The 13,948-nt window shown below is 33.7% G+C and overlaps 1 protein-coding gene across 3 annotated transcripts in view; it reads right to left on the reverse strand.

Annotated features, from left to right (window-relative positions):
* PIBF1 (progesterone immunomodulatory binding factor 1) overlaps positions 1–13,948 on the reverse strand; it is a 240,944-nt gene that overhangs the window by 124,781 nt on the left and 102,215 nt on the right. The window lies entirely within an intron of this gene.

Here is a 13,948-nt window from a genome sequence, read left to right on the forward strand (position 1 = left end):
CCTATTATTTTGTAAATGGCAAAAACAAATTTCAGTTACATTGCTTGGAATGATTTAATTTCTATACTTTTCATAGGCCTTCTTAAATCTATGGCATTGTTTCCCAGCTTGCTATTTCATCCTAAGTCTAAATAATGTCAGATGGAGAAGAAAGCAATGAAATATGCACATTAAACTACAAATTCTTGAAACATTTGCAAAATAAACTTAGTAAATATACATATATTTTGATATTACAAGAAAAAAATGCACAAACTGTGAAGATAAATATAGGCCTACAAGTAGGCTATTACAACTCAGATAAGGAACATTCTCCTCATTCCATAGGTATAACTAATAATAAAAACATTTCCACTTAACATATAAATCACCACATACTATAAATTTGAAAATGCTTAAGGTTGATTGTGTTCTAACAGAAAAGTAAAATACAGATACACTGTATCTTTTCAGGGAGCTATTATGAACCCAGTATAATGCTAGGTATGTTATTAAAATTCATTTATTCAAATATTTATTGAGCTAGTCAGTATGCTAGGTAATGTGTACATATTGGTAGATAAAATATTGCTTTTAAAAATAACTTACAGTTTTCTGGGGAGAACAGGCAAATAAACATGAAAATTCAATGGAGTACAGTAAGTGCTTCAATAGGGTAATCCCTAGGATCAATGGGAACATATATGAAGGAGACCTAACTTGGTTTGTGTAGAGGCTGTGTGTGTGTGTGTGTGTGTGTGTGTGTGTGTGTAAGGCAGGAGGAGGTAAGGGGTGGGAAGTATTCTAGGGAGAAGAAATGTGAGTTATGTGCAGGGCAGTGAAGCTGAGAGCATAGTCACTTCACAGTGATAGTCTTTCTGCTATTACATAATATTCATAACTGACATTTCTGAGGTAAGATAAATTTTAAAATGCTTTTTAAAGGCTATTTCACTCCTGTCAGTGAGTCAAAATACCATTCAAAATATAATCAGAGAAGATAGGCATTGGTGGAAGTTCCATACAACGCACATTTCACATTAATATACAGTAAAGCTTTAAAGTGAATGTCAGTTTTTGTGATTAACTTTTTGGAAAATCCTGGTATTAATTATATAAAACTTTCTACAATTTTATTAAAAAATACCTTTTTATATAGAAAAACAAACACTGATAAATTACCTACTAAGACATAATTCATATACCATAAAATTCACTCTTTTAACATACACAATTCCGTGGTTTTTAGCTTATTTACAAAGTTGCACACCATTATCTAATTAAAAACATTTTAATTACCCTAAAAAATCCCCATGTTCATTAGTCACTCCCTATTCTCCTCCTCATCCAGGCCTGGCAACCACTGACCTACTTTTTGTCTCTAAAAGTTTGCTTACTCTGAACATTTCATATAAATGGAATCATATAATATGTGGCCTTCTGGTGTTTTCAAGGTTCATTCACGTTGTAGCATGAATCAACATTTCTTTCCTTTTTATAACCGAATAACATTCAATTGTATAACTATATCACATTTTGCTTATACATCATCAGTTGATGGACATTTGGGTTGTTTCTGATTTTGGGCTACGATGAATAATGCTACCATGAACATTTATGTACAAGCTTTTGTGTAAACATGAATTCATTTCTCTTGGTTATATACCTAGGAACAGAATCGCTATGTCATATGTCACTCTATTTTTAACTTTTTGAGAAACTGCCCAACCTTTTTCCAACATGGTTGCACCATTTTACATTCTTGTCAGCAATAACAAGGGCGCCAATTTCTCCACATTCTCAACAACACTGATCTTTGTCTGCCTTTTGATTATGCATCCTAGAGTGTGTGAAGTGGTAAAAAAAATACCTTTTACTAAAAAAATTTATTAATTCAACATTTTATGACATAAAAACGTCCCTGTACTCTTTGAGGCAAGTTGTTTTATAAATATAAATGTTTTAAATGTGTGAAATCAATACCTTCTTTGTACGTGAGACTAGGACATACATAGACCATATTATGAAATAAATTCTGGAAAAGTAATTTAGAATGTGATTATCTTTAAATTATCTTTAAGATAATTTATCCTAAAAAGATTAAACTGCAAATTTTGCCTTTTTATGGATTCAAGACGTTGTTGCTTCGGATATCAATGCCAACTCCAAATAGGTAATTAAAGACTTAGCTTTTAGCATCACCGGTTTCTATTCATTACATGGCACCTGAAAGTTACTTTTAGCACTAATATTATTTCCTTATATTGAAAAGTTAAACAGTAAACAGTATTTAGACATTTAGAATATAGAAAATTTAACAGAAGTTAAACAATAAACCATCTAGGTGGTAACAAGAATTATCTCCTAAAAATTTGAATATAGTAAGTTTCATAAATTGAAGTTTCGTAAAATGAAATAGTAATTCTAAAGGATTAGTCTATTCCCATGTTGTTTACATAAGTGAAAGGATCTGCCTCAAATTATTAAGTCTGTGTAATTATTTTGTTAAACTGAACTCTGAAAACGTTGAACAAACATAGCTACAAAAGTAGCTCCAACAGTGAGGAACTGATGATGCCCAGGAGCTAGTTTCGGGTAACTCCCACTTAACTTGTTTTGCTAATATAACCCATCACATTTTACTTTGTTGACTCAGACTTCTCATCTCATACTCTCAATTTGAACATCTTATTTGAGGTAAGTCAGTATTATTCATACATTAACAACTTCATGTTTGATATTCTAATTTATTAGCATAGTAACCTTAAGAGGTCACATTTTCCACACAGAATCTCCACCTATCCTCACAACCATCTCATCCCCAGGCCCAAAATTTGGCTTCATTTGTCTTTATGCTACATTTGTAACTGGGTTTTTAGTTTTCATAAGACCCAACCATATATCACACACTACTTTAAAAAAACAGAAAGGACTAGAACTAATGGTTTGCTCTGAAGGAATATTCACTGCAACAGCGCTTCTGGGGTTGGAAGTACAGGGAGAAAAAGTGTTAAAAGGTAAAAATCAGCTCTTACACAGTGAGCTACAAAGAAAGTAATTAAACTCCCAGTAGCAAGACATGTTCTGTGACGCTGAGAAATAACCACAGGACAGACATCAATGTGACACTGGAGTCTCACAAATAGGAAAACGTATTTGTTAATAAAAATACTAGATAAAACATCAAATAACAGGTTTTCATAACAAAATTTACATTGGCAGTCTTTACATGTAGACTCTACAGGGGAAGTTTTACTTGTTAGACTTGATGTATTGAGCCACGCATGTATATGGTTTATTCCCAACTCTTATTAACGAAGTCAATATTGAGTAAAAGTAATACAGTGAAAGACCGATATTTAACCCATTTTAACCGCTTATTTAATCTCACTTTTTTATTTCAATGAGAAACAACTGATTTTTGAATTCTGTACACAAAATGTTCATGGCTTGTACTACATTAAAAATTCTGAACCCAGTTATCAAATCTTGTTCGGTAAACAGGCATTCTAAGGCAGAATACCTAAAAAGTAGTAAAACTCAGTGGTGAGGTTCATGTAATGACCAGGGCCAGAATATGGTACTTGCATTAAGAAATTTAACAACCGGTCCAGGTTGGAAGTAAGACAGTGCAGTAGTTGAGGCAAAGCATTTATCTGTATGTGGCAGAACAACTGTGTACAGTTAAAGAGTATGGGAAGTAAGACCCTGCCCCAAGGCAGACTGGCAAAAGAAGTTAAGCAAAGTCACAAGATTTCCAGTACCAGTAAAGGTTCACGGGAGGATTTTTAGTATTTAGTTATTAGGCAAATTAATAACAAAGTGCTGAAAGATACTTTCAACTTTATGTTGAAATATGGAGAGATGGGTCAATAAAGAGAGAATATTGTAGCTTAGAAGAATACACAGAAGTAGATAGTCAGAGATAGACTGCTAAGTTTTTTGTGTGAGCAGGAAAATTTAGTTTTAAATTCCACAAGTAAGTGGGGCAGAGATTGATAAACTTTCTACACTTGAAAGAACTGTGAAAAAAGATGGGCCTGAATCTCCAGATAGATTCAGTCTTTGGTAGATTCAGTTGTAAGAAATTGGAGTTGACAAGGACAGAAGCTGATGTGTCTAGTCAACTGAGAATTCAGTCTTGCTCATAAGGATAAGCTGTTTATATTTTCATAAAATTTCTTCTCTGAACAGTAAATATTTTCAAATTTATTTTCAATTCTATAAATAATTTATCAAATCCACTGTAAGGCTAAAAACTCCAAACATTACAAATAAAGATTACAGACTTCTTCTTCTTCTTTTTTTTCTTTTTTGTAGAGACAGGGTCTCACTATGTTGCCCAGGCTGGTCTCAAAATCCTGGGCTCAAGCCATCCTCCCATCTCAGCCTCCCAAAGTGCTGGGATTACAGGTGTGGGTCGCTGCACTTGGCCCAGACCTCTATCACTACTCTCAATTCCATTTCTCCTTTGAGAGATAATCACTGTTATTAGTTTTCTGTGTATCTAGGAGGTTTTTCTTTAAAACATGCATGCATATCACATATCAATTGATGTATCAGTTTTCTTTTTTTTTTTTAAACAAATGGCATATCACACATATTCTTCTCTGTAACTTCCTTTTTTCATGTAGACTGTCCTGGGATCTGTTTTTTCCATGTCTATACCTCATTCTTTTCATTTGCTGTATAACAGAGCACAATGTGGACATAATCATTTAATTAATTCCAAATAATTTAATTCTAAACAGATTAACATTTAGATTATTTCAAAATGCTTCAAAGCATTATACACAGAGCTTCAAAGATCATCCTAAGAATTGCCTCCCATGCACAAGTAAATGTTTAAGAAAGACACCATGAAGTGAAATTGTGTCAAAAGATTTTAAATTTTGATACTGCCATTTTTCTGCCCAAATGGCTACATCAATTTAAAATGAAACTCTAAGTGGATGAAATATGGTTTCTGCATGTCCTCACCAATATTTGATATTATTCTCTATAAATGTTTGCCATGCATATTACATATGAATTATGCTTTCATGTAGAATTTGCTATCCTTCCCTCAATATTATAACTTAAAAATCTTCTTATGTTATTAAACCTCCTTCAAAAATAAGATTTTCAGTTGGCCTCATAATTTTCAATTCTCAACAATTCTTTCATTGTTAAATAGTTAACCTCTTCCCAACTTCTCACCTGTTGTTCACAACAAACAGCATACCCAGTTTATTCATCCACCAAGTGCAATGGGCTTTACTCTGAATGGCTGAATTTCCAAAAACAAAACTCATCTTTGAAGGAAGAAGACTTTTAAAATGAAAAGTTATTCCAAGAACGGTGCTGTAAAATAAGTGAACTGAGCAATACCAACACAGTTGGAAAAAGCATACAGGCTTCTACTGTATTGACCTAGGTGGAGGGTATTCTCATTTGTGTCCATATATTCTGATGTGCTTCTTTTAAAAATAAAAACTTGATTCATTACATACATATTTAGATACGAATCATGGATATCTCTAAAATCACACAAGGATACTGAGTTATATAAAAAGAAAGGAAGTGTACATCCTAAAGAAATAATAAATAATACACCAAACAATAAATAATACACTCTCTGGGAAGAGAGAGGTGAGAGGAGAAAATTAGTTGTTTTTACACTACATGATTCAACTTAAAATTAATTTTACTGAAGGCAACTCAAAAAATTTTTCATATGAGAAATTTAAAAAATAAAAAAATTAAGTACTTTCCATTTAAATAATTTTGGCTTAGATATATCTTTTACTTCTCACAACAAAGTGTTATTAGCTAAACAGAGATGAGGTATTACCACATCAGTGTCTAGTATAGGGTATAGGTCTTTGTTTATTTTTTATATCCTGAAAACATTTGAAAGATGTCAGAATACAAAAATAAGCACACCTACCTTATTATACCTGATCTATAACTTCTAATTGACTTTAAGAAAACAAGAAGTATTCAAGTTTTATGTATTTCAAAAACTATAAAACTACATTCACACATATATATATCTATATCATAACTTACAGAGAATATATCTGAAATTACTTTCATGTTATTAAAATACAAAATGTTATCTTACAGATTTTACTTCTGCACATTACTGCTACTTATTGTTCTACCAACTGTTTTCTTTTGCTTTTTAGTTATCTGTATATTTAAAAAATTTTAAATATATACCTAGATACTGAATCAAAATTATTTTTGATGAAAATTAGGGGAGCAATTACATTAATTTAAAAATGTACATATAAAATTATAGAGCCCAAAGATGTCCAGTAAGTTGGAAAAAAAAATGAAAAACTATAGAGTAACACAGATCTGTACAGTTCTCTGCATAGGTGTTTCCCTTCCAACTGTGAAATTTTCCAAATTGAAAAACAAGAAGGTAGGGAAAACTTATAAAGCCAACATTAATGTTGCAACAATGATGCATAAAGAACATGAGAAAGGAATTTAAAAGGAGTTTGGGTATTTCTCCAAACGTTTCTGCCATTTAGATGATTTCTTCAACCAGTTCACTTCTCAGCTGCAGTACTACATCTGTCATTTTTGGCTTAGAAGCTAATTCTTAAATGAATGTGAGAGGTCTGTTTTTGCTGAGTTAAAAACGCTGAGTATGTTTGACAACTGTACCATGGATTTATAAGAATTTCAAGCATGTATTTGGAGTAATTCAATGCATCCATCATATCACGATCAAATAAAATATGTGTCATTAATAAACAACATGTAGTAATATCTGGTCATCTTATAAAGGCAAAAAAATAGGTACTACAGGTATGTGAAGAGTACTTAACTGAAACAAATGTAAGGAAAGGAATGTTGCCATAAAATAAAAGCACGTATGAGATAAAATTAGAGTAAAACATTTTATAACAGTGTTTGATTGGGTCTGTTTTCCCTTTTGTGTCAACATGACAACAAACACTTAAAATTCAGCTTGAATTATCCTCTGAACCAAGAGTATTTATTATATTAGTGCTTCATAGCACTCAAAACTCTATTTCATGCTGCTTTTAATGTATATCTCAGTGCTGGTCTACATTAAAGAAAAAAAATTCAGAACATATAAACTGAATCTTAAAAAGTCATTAGAAAAAGCACTTATGGGGGGATGCTTTTATGAAGAATAAAGTATTAATAGTAGCAGGATGGAGGCTAATCATGCTTTTGTCTTATTTTTCAGTAATATATAGCTCAAGAAAAGAAATTTACTATGGTTAACATACATATTGTAAAAGGCAAAAAGGGATGTAAAAGTCATTTATTTAGATCAACTTCCTAATAACAGGCAAGCCCTATAAATGCTAATTTATCCAAATTAGTGTTCTGAAATGGGTTAGGGAATACTCCAAAAAACTCCTGAATACAGCAACCAGAGGCATGGGTCTTTAAGCCTAGGTGGTCTTGTAGTAAAGCTGGATCATTAGCAACATTTTTTTCTTTTCTAAGGATGAGGATGACTCCTGAGGTTGACTTTATCTAGCCTGACCAGGGAGGACCATCAGAATTACTTGTGGAACTTCAAAGAACTCTAGATGCCATGGTTCTGCCTGAGACCTTCTGAATCAAAATCCTTGGGGGAAAACTTGAGCATGTTGAGTTCTGGATGATAATATGAGCTAACACAAGTAAAATGTTCACAACAACACACCGTACAATTAAAATATAAGTTACTCGAGTGCAGGAATCTTGTCTAATCCATCTTTGGATTCCTAAGATTTCGTATATATTCTGGTATATTATAAGCTCTTAATGAGATAATGGTATATCCAGAATATTACTAACTCTTAATGCTTACTGAGTGAATGAATGGAGTCATAGTAACCATGAGGTTTTTAGGTGTTATAAAATTAGAATGCTAAATAGGTTCAAGCCAGGACAGAAAACATTAAAATATTAAATACCAATTTGATGAGGGGCAGTCTCTTACTGAAGTATGAAAAAACCAGTGAACTAAGATTATTGTTTCCAGGCTTAGGTGTCAGTAAAAGATGAAAACAAATTACAGAGAGTGAAGAAAAGAGAAACCAAAATGATTATAGGTTAGGTGTGACCAAACTACAAAAAAGATTAAACTTTCAAAAAATATATAGTTTGGATAATGGCTAAGGTGGTAGAAGGAGACATGATAACATTCTAAAAACACTTACAAAAAAGAAATGCAAAAAAGGGAGCAAAAGTACTGTGATATGACAGGCTCTGTCTGAGTTCTGTAACAAGTTAAAATTATAACAAATTTTATATACAATTTTAGGAATCTATGTGCAACTCACTAGCCTACCTACAAGAATGTAATAAAGTCTATCATAAGGGCATATAAAACAGAGGTAAAGAAGAAAAACGTAACATAGTAAGAACTAAACCACTATTTCCCCACTTCTTATTTCTATCTAATTAGACTTAATGAACTAAATAATTACTTATTAGCATTTCGGTTAAATTCTATCTTGGGATGTTCAAAGAAATAGAGAGTAAATATAATCTTATGTTAGGTACTCAGTAAACACATATTATGTTATAATTATATTTTTATTTTCTACAACTGTTTATAAAATGAGAAAGTTTAAAAGTTTCAGAAAAAGTCTACACACTTTGGTATCTATTTAACCATCTCTAACATTTCAGGATAAAAAAGAAATAATAAAGAGCCTAATATAATCAAAGCAACTCAATAAGCATTAATTTAATTAAACAAACTCCAATTTTTAACATCTGACATTATTATTCCAAAGAAATGTCTTCTCTCAAACATTTTCCTGGGCCTTGCTTTTCTCCCTACACTTTTCTCATGTCCTCCCCTGCAGAAAGTGTTGCTTTTCCTCTCTAGGTTGGCTGAAATTTGGTGCTTTTATTATTGCTCTGTCCCTTATTCCTCTTCTCTCGCTTTCTATTGTAACCATAACTAAGTGGGTTGTGAGAGGCCTGCGATATTAATAAAAAGCCAGTGATGAACTTTAAAGGCATTTACTATACTAAGAGGAAACTTGAATTGGCATGATGCCTATCAGGATGTGTACAGATCAATACAAAAGGAAAGGAGTCTAACATTTGAGCGCTTTTATTTATGTCATATACAGGTATAAATAGTTTTTTCATTTAATCATCTCCAAAGCACTAATACAGAATTTAGGATTATTCTTTTTAAAAAATCTTTAATTTTTATAGGTACATAGTAGGTATATGGGATATTTTGATACAGGCATACAATGTGTAATAATTCCATCAGGGTAAATGAGGTATCCATTACTTCAAGGATTTATCCTTTGTGTTACAAACAATCTAATATACTGTTTTAGTTATTGTATGCATGTATGTATGTAGGTATGTATGTGTATTTTTAGTAGAGACGGGGTTTTGCAATGTTGGCCAGGCTGACCTCAAGTGATCCTCCCGCCTCAGCCTCCCAAAGTGCTTGGATTACAGATGTGATCCACCACACCTGGTCTAGTTATTTTAAAATGTACACTTAGCCCAGGCGCAGTGGCTCATGCTTGTAGTCCCAGAAGTTTGGGAGGCTGAGGTGGGCAGATTATTTGAGGTCAGGAGTTCGAGACCAGCCTAGCCAAAATGGTGAAAGCCCTTCTCTACTAAGAATAGAAAAAATTAGCTGGTGTGGTGGCACATGCCTGTAATCCCAGCTACGCAGGAGGCTGAGGCAGGACAATCACTTGAACCTGGGAGGCGGAGGTTTCCAGCGGGCAGAGATCATGCTACTATACTCCAGCCAGGGCTAGAGCTACCGTAAGATCCAGCAATCACTGATCCAGTATAAAGCCAGAGAGAGACTCTGCCTAAAAAAAAATGTACAATTAAATTGTTACTGACTGTAGTCACCATGTTGTGCTTCCAAATAGATCTTATTCCACCTTCCTATTATTTTCGTACCTATTACCCATCTGCCGTTCTCCCAACTACCCTTCCAGTAACCGTCTCTGGTTACCATCATTCTACTTTCTATCGCTATGAGTTCAGCTGTTTTAATGTTTAGCTCCCACAAACAAGTGAGAACATGCAAAGTTTTTCTTATTGTGCCTGGCTTATTTTACTTAACATAATGACCTCCAGGTCCATTCATGTTGTTGCAAATGACAGAATTTCATTCTTTTTTATGGCTGAAGAATACTCCATTGTGTATAAGTACCATATTTTCTTCAGTATCTGTTGATGGACACTTGGGTTGCTTCTAAGTCTTGGCTACTGTAAATACTACTGCAATAAGTATGGAAGTGCAGATATTTGTTTGATATACTGACTTCCTTTCTTTTGGGATATACAAAAAACTAAAAATAGAGCTACCATATGATTCAGCAATCACTGATCCAGCATAAAGCTACCATATGATCCAGCACAAATCTACTTTTAGTTTTTTTGAGGAACCTTCAAACTGTTCTCCATAGTGGTTGTACTAAGTTACATTCCCACCAACAGTGTATGAGGGTTCTCTTTACTCCACATCCTCGTCAGCATTTGTTATTGCTTGTCTTTTGGATAAATGCCCTTTTAACTGGGGTGAGATGATGTCTCATTGCAGTTTTGATTTGCATTTCTCTGATGATCAGTGATGTTGAGTACCTTTCCATAACCCTGTTTACCATATGTATGCCTTCTTCTGAGAAATGTCTATTTAGATCTTTTGCCCATTTAAAAATCATATTATTAGATTTTTTTCCTACTGAGTTGTTTGAGCTCCTTATATATTCTGGTTATTAATTCCTTGTCAGATGGATTGTTCGCAAATATTTTCTCCCATTTTGTGGGTTGTCTCTTCACTTTGTTGATGATGTCTCCTTTGCTATGCAGGGGCTTTTTTTTACTTGATATTATCCTGTTTGTCCATTTTTGCTTTGGCTGCCTGTGCTTGTGGGGTATTACTCAAGAAAACTTTGCTCAGAACAATGTCCTAGAGAGTTTCTCCAATGTTTTAGTAGTTTTATAGTTTGAGGTCTTAGATTTAAGTCTTTGACCCATGTTGATTTTACTCTTGTATATGGCAAGAGATAGAGGTCTAATTTTATTCTTCTGCATATGGACATCCAGTTTTCCCAGGATCATCTATTGAAGAGACTGTCCTTTCCCCAATGTATATTCCTGCCATCTTTCTCAAAAATAAGTTCACTGGAGACGTATGGATTTGTTTCTGATTTCTCTATTTTTTTCCAGTGTGTCTGTTTTTACACTGGTACCATGCTGTTTTGGTTACTACAGCACTGTAGTATATTTTGAAGTCAGGCAATGTGATTCCTCCAGTTTTGTTCTTTTTGCATAGGATAGCTTTGGCTATTCTGGGTCTACTGTGGTTCCATATATATTTTAGGATTTTTTTTTTCTACTCCTGTGAAGAATGTCATTGGTATATTGAGAGGTATTGCATTGAATCTGTAGACTGCTCTAGGTAAGTATGGACATTTTAACAACATTGATTCTTCCAATCCATGAACGTGGAATAAATCTTTCCATCTTTCGTGTGTTCTCCTCAATTTCTTGCACCAGTGTTTTATAGTTTTCATTGTAAAGATCTTTTACCTTTTTTTTTCTTTTTTTCTTCTTTTTCAAGATGCCTAGGCTGGAGTGAAATGGCATGACCTCGGCTCACTGCAACCTCTGCCTCATGGGTTCAAGCAACTCTCCTGTCTCAGCCTCCCACGTAGCTGGGATTACAGATGCACACCACCATGCCTGGCTAATTTTTGTATTTTTAGTAGAAACGGGGTTTCACCATGTTGGCCAGGCTGGTCTCAAACACCTGTCATGATCTGCCGGCCTCAGCCTCCCAAAGTGTGGGATTATAGGCATGAGCCACTGCACCCAGCCACTTCTTTAATTCCTAGGTATTTAATTTTATTTGCAGCTTTAATTCCTAGGTAAATGGGAATACTTTCTTAGTTTCTTTTTCAGAATGTTCACTGTTGGCATATAGAAACATGGATGACATGCAAATTCCTGAAACGTTTTGCTTTGTTTAAAAAAAAAAAAACCTATCATTTAATAACAAGGATAATTTGACTTCTCCCTTAACAATTTGATTGCCCTTTATTTCTTTTCCTTGTCTGGTTGCTTTAGCTGGGAATTCTCATATTACGTTGAATCACAGTGGTGAAAGTGGGCAAGCAATTATTCTCTTTTTAGAGATAAAGATTCTGAGACTCAGAGAAGTTAATAACTTGCCCAAGTAAGTAGGAAAGCCGAAATCTGCACATAAGTAGTCAAATTTCTAAGATCACGAACACACCAAAAGAACAAATGGCAAAAAAATTTATCTAACTAGACATTGCGGCTAAAAATAAAAATTCAGCCACAGTATCATCTAGGGATTCAAACAGTGAAAAAATTTGAAAAGCAGTGAAAATGAAGTGAAAACTACTAGATGATTCCAAAAGTGCTGCATGAAGCATCTCTACAATAAGAATCACTAAATACAGCTCAAAGAAATTCAGAGATAACACAAACAAATGGAAAAACATTCCTTGCTCATGGATAGGAAGAATCAATATTGCTAAAATGGCCATACGACCCAAAGAAAGTAAATTAAATGTTATTCCTATCAAATTACCAACGTCATTTTTACAGAATGAGAAAAAACTATTCTAAAATTCATATGGAACCAAAAAAGAGTCAAAGCAATGCTAAGCAAAAAAAAAAAAAAAAAACAAGAACCAAAAAAACAAAACAACAACAAAAACCAAAGCTAGAGACACCACAATACCTGACTTCAAAGTACAAGGCTACCATAACCAAAACAGCATGGTACTAGTACAAAACCAGACATACAGACCAATGGAACAGGACAGAGAACGCAGAAATAAAGCCAAACACCTGCAACCATCCGATCTTTGACAAAGTCAACAATAACAAGCAATGAGGAGAGAACTCCCTATTCAATAAATGTTGCTAGGATAACTGGCTAGTCATATGCAGAAGATTGAGACCGGACCCCTTCTATATACCAAATACAAAAATCAACTCAAGATGGAATAAAGACTTAAATGTAAGACCCAGAACTATAAAATCCCTAGAAGAAAACTTTCTAGGAAATAATGTTCTTGTAAGCCTTGGACATTGGTCTTGGGAAAGAATTTATGACTAAGTCCCCAAAAGCAACTACAACAAAAACATAAATTGATAAGTGGGATCTAATTAAACTAAAGAGCTTCTGCATAGCAAAAGAAATGATCAACAGAGTAAATAGGCAATCTATAAAATGGGAGAAAATATTCACAACATATGCATCCAAAAGAGGTCTAATATCCAGAATCAAAGGAACGTAAACAATTCAACAAGCTAAAAACAAACAGTTCCGTTAAAAAAAGGCAAAGAACATGAACAGATATTTCTCAAAAGAAGACATACATGCAGCCAATAAATACATGAAAAAATTCTAGCATCACTAATTATTAGAGAAATGCAAATTAAAACAAGGAGCTACCATCTCACAACAGTCAGAATGTCTACTATTAAAAAGTCAAAAAATAGCAGATGTTGGTGAGGTCGTGAAGAAAAGGGAACACTTATACACTGCTCGTAGAAATGTCAATTAGTTCAGCCACTATGGAAAGCAGTGTGGAGATTTCTCAAAGAACTTAAAGCTACCATTCAATCCAGCAATCCCATTACTGGGTATTGGAAAGGTATTCAAAGGAAGATAGATCATGCTAACAAAAAGACACATGCGCTCATTATGTTCATTGTGGCATTATTCACAAAAGCAAAGACATGGAATCAACCTAGATGCTCATCAATGGTGGACTGGATAAAAAAAATGCAGCACATACATACCATGGAATACTATTCAACCATAAAAAAGAATGAAATCATGTCCTCTGCAGCAACATGGATGCAGCTGGAGGCCATTATCCTAAGTGAACTAATGTAGAAACAAAACCCAAATACTGTATATTCTCACATGTAAGCCTGAGCTAAACATTGAATACACATATACACA

This window comes from Trachypithecus francoisi, unplaced genomic scaffold, assembly GCF_009764315.1.
Source record: "Trachypithecus francoisi isolate TF-2019V2 unplaced genomic scaffold, Tfra_2.0 Lachesis_group18, whole genome shotgun sequence".
NCBI classification, from domain to species: domain Eukaryota; kingdom Metazoa; phylum Chordata; class Mammalia; order Primates; family Cercopithecidae; genus Trachypithecus; species Trachypithecus francoisi.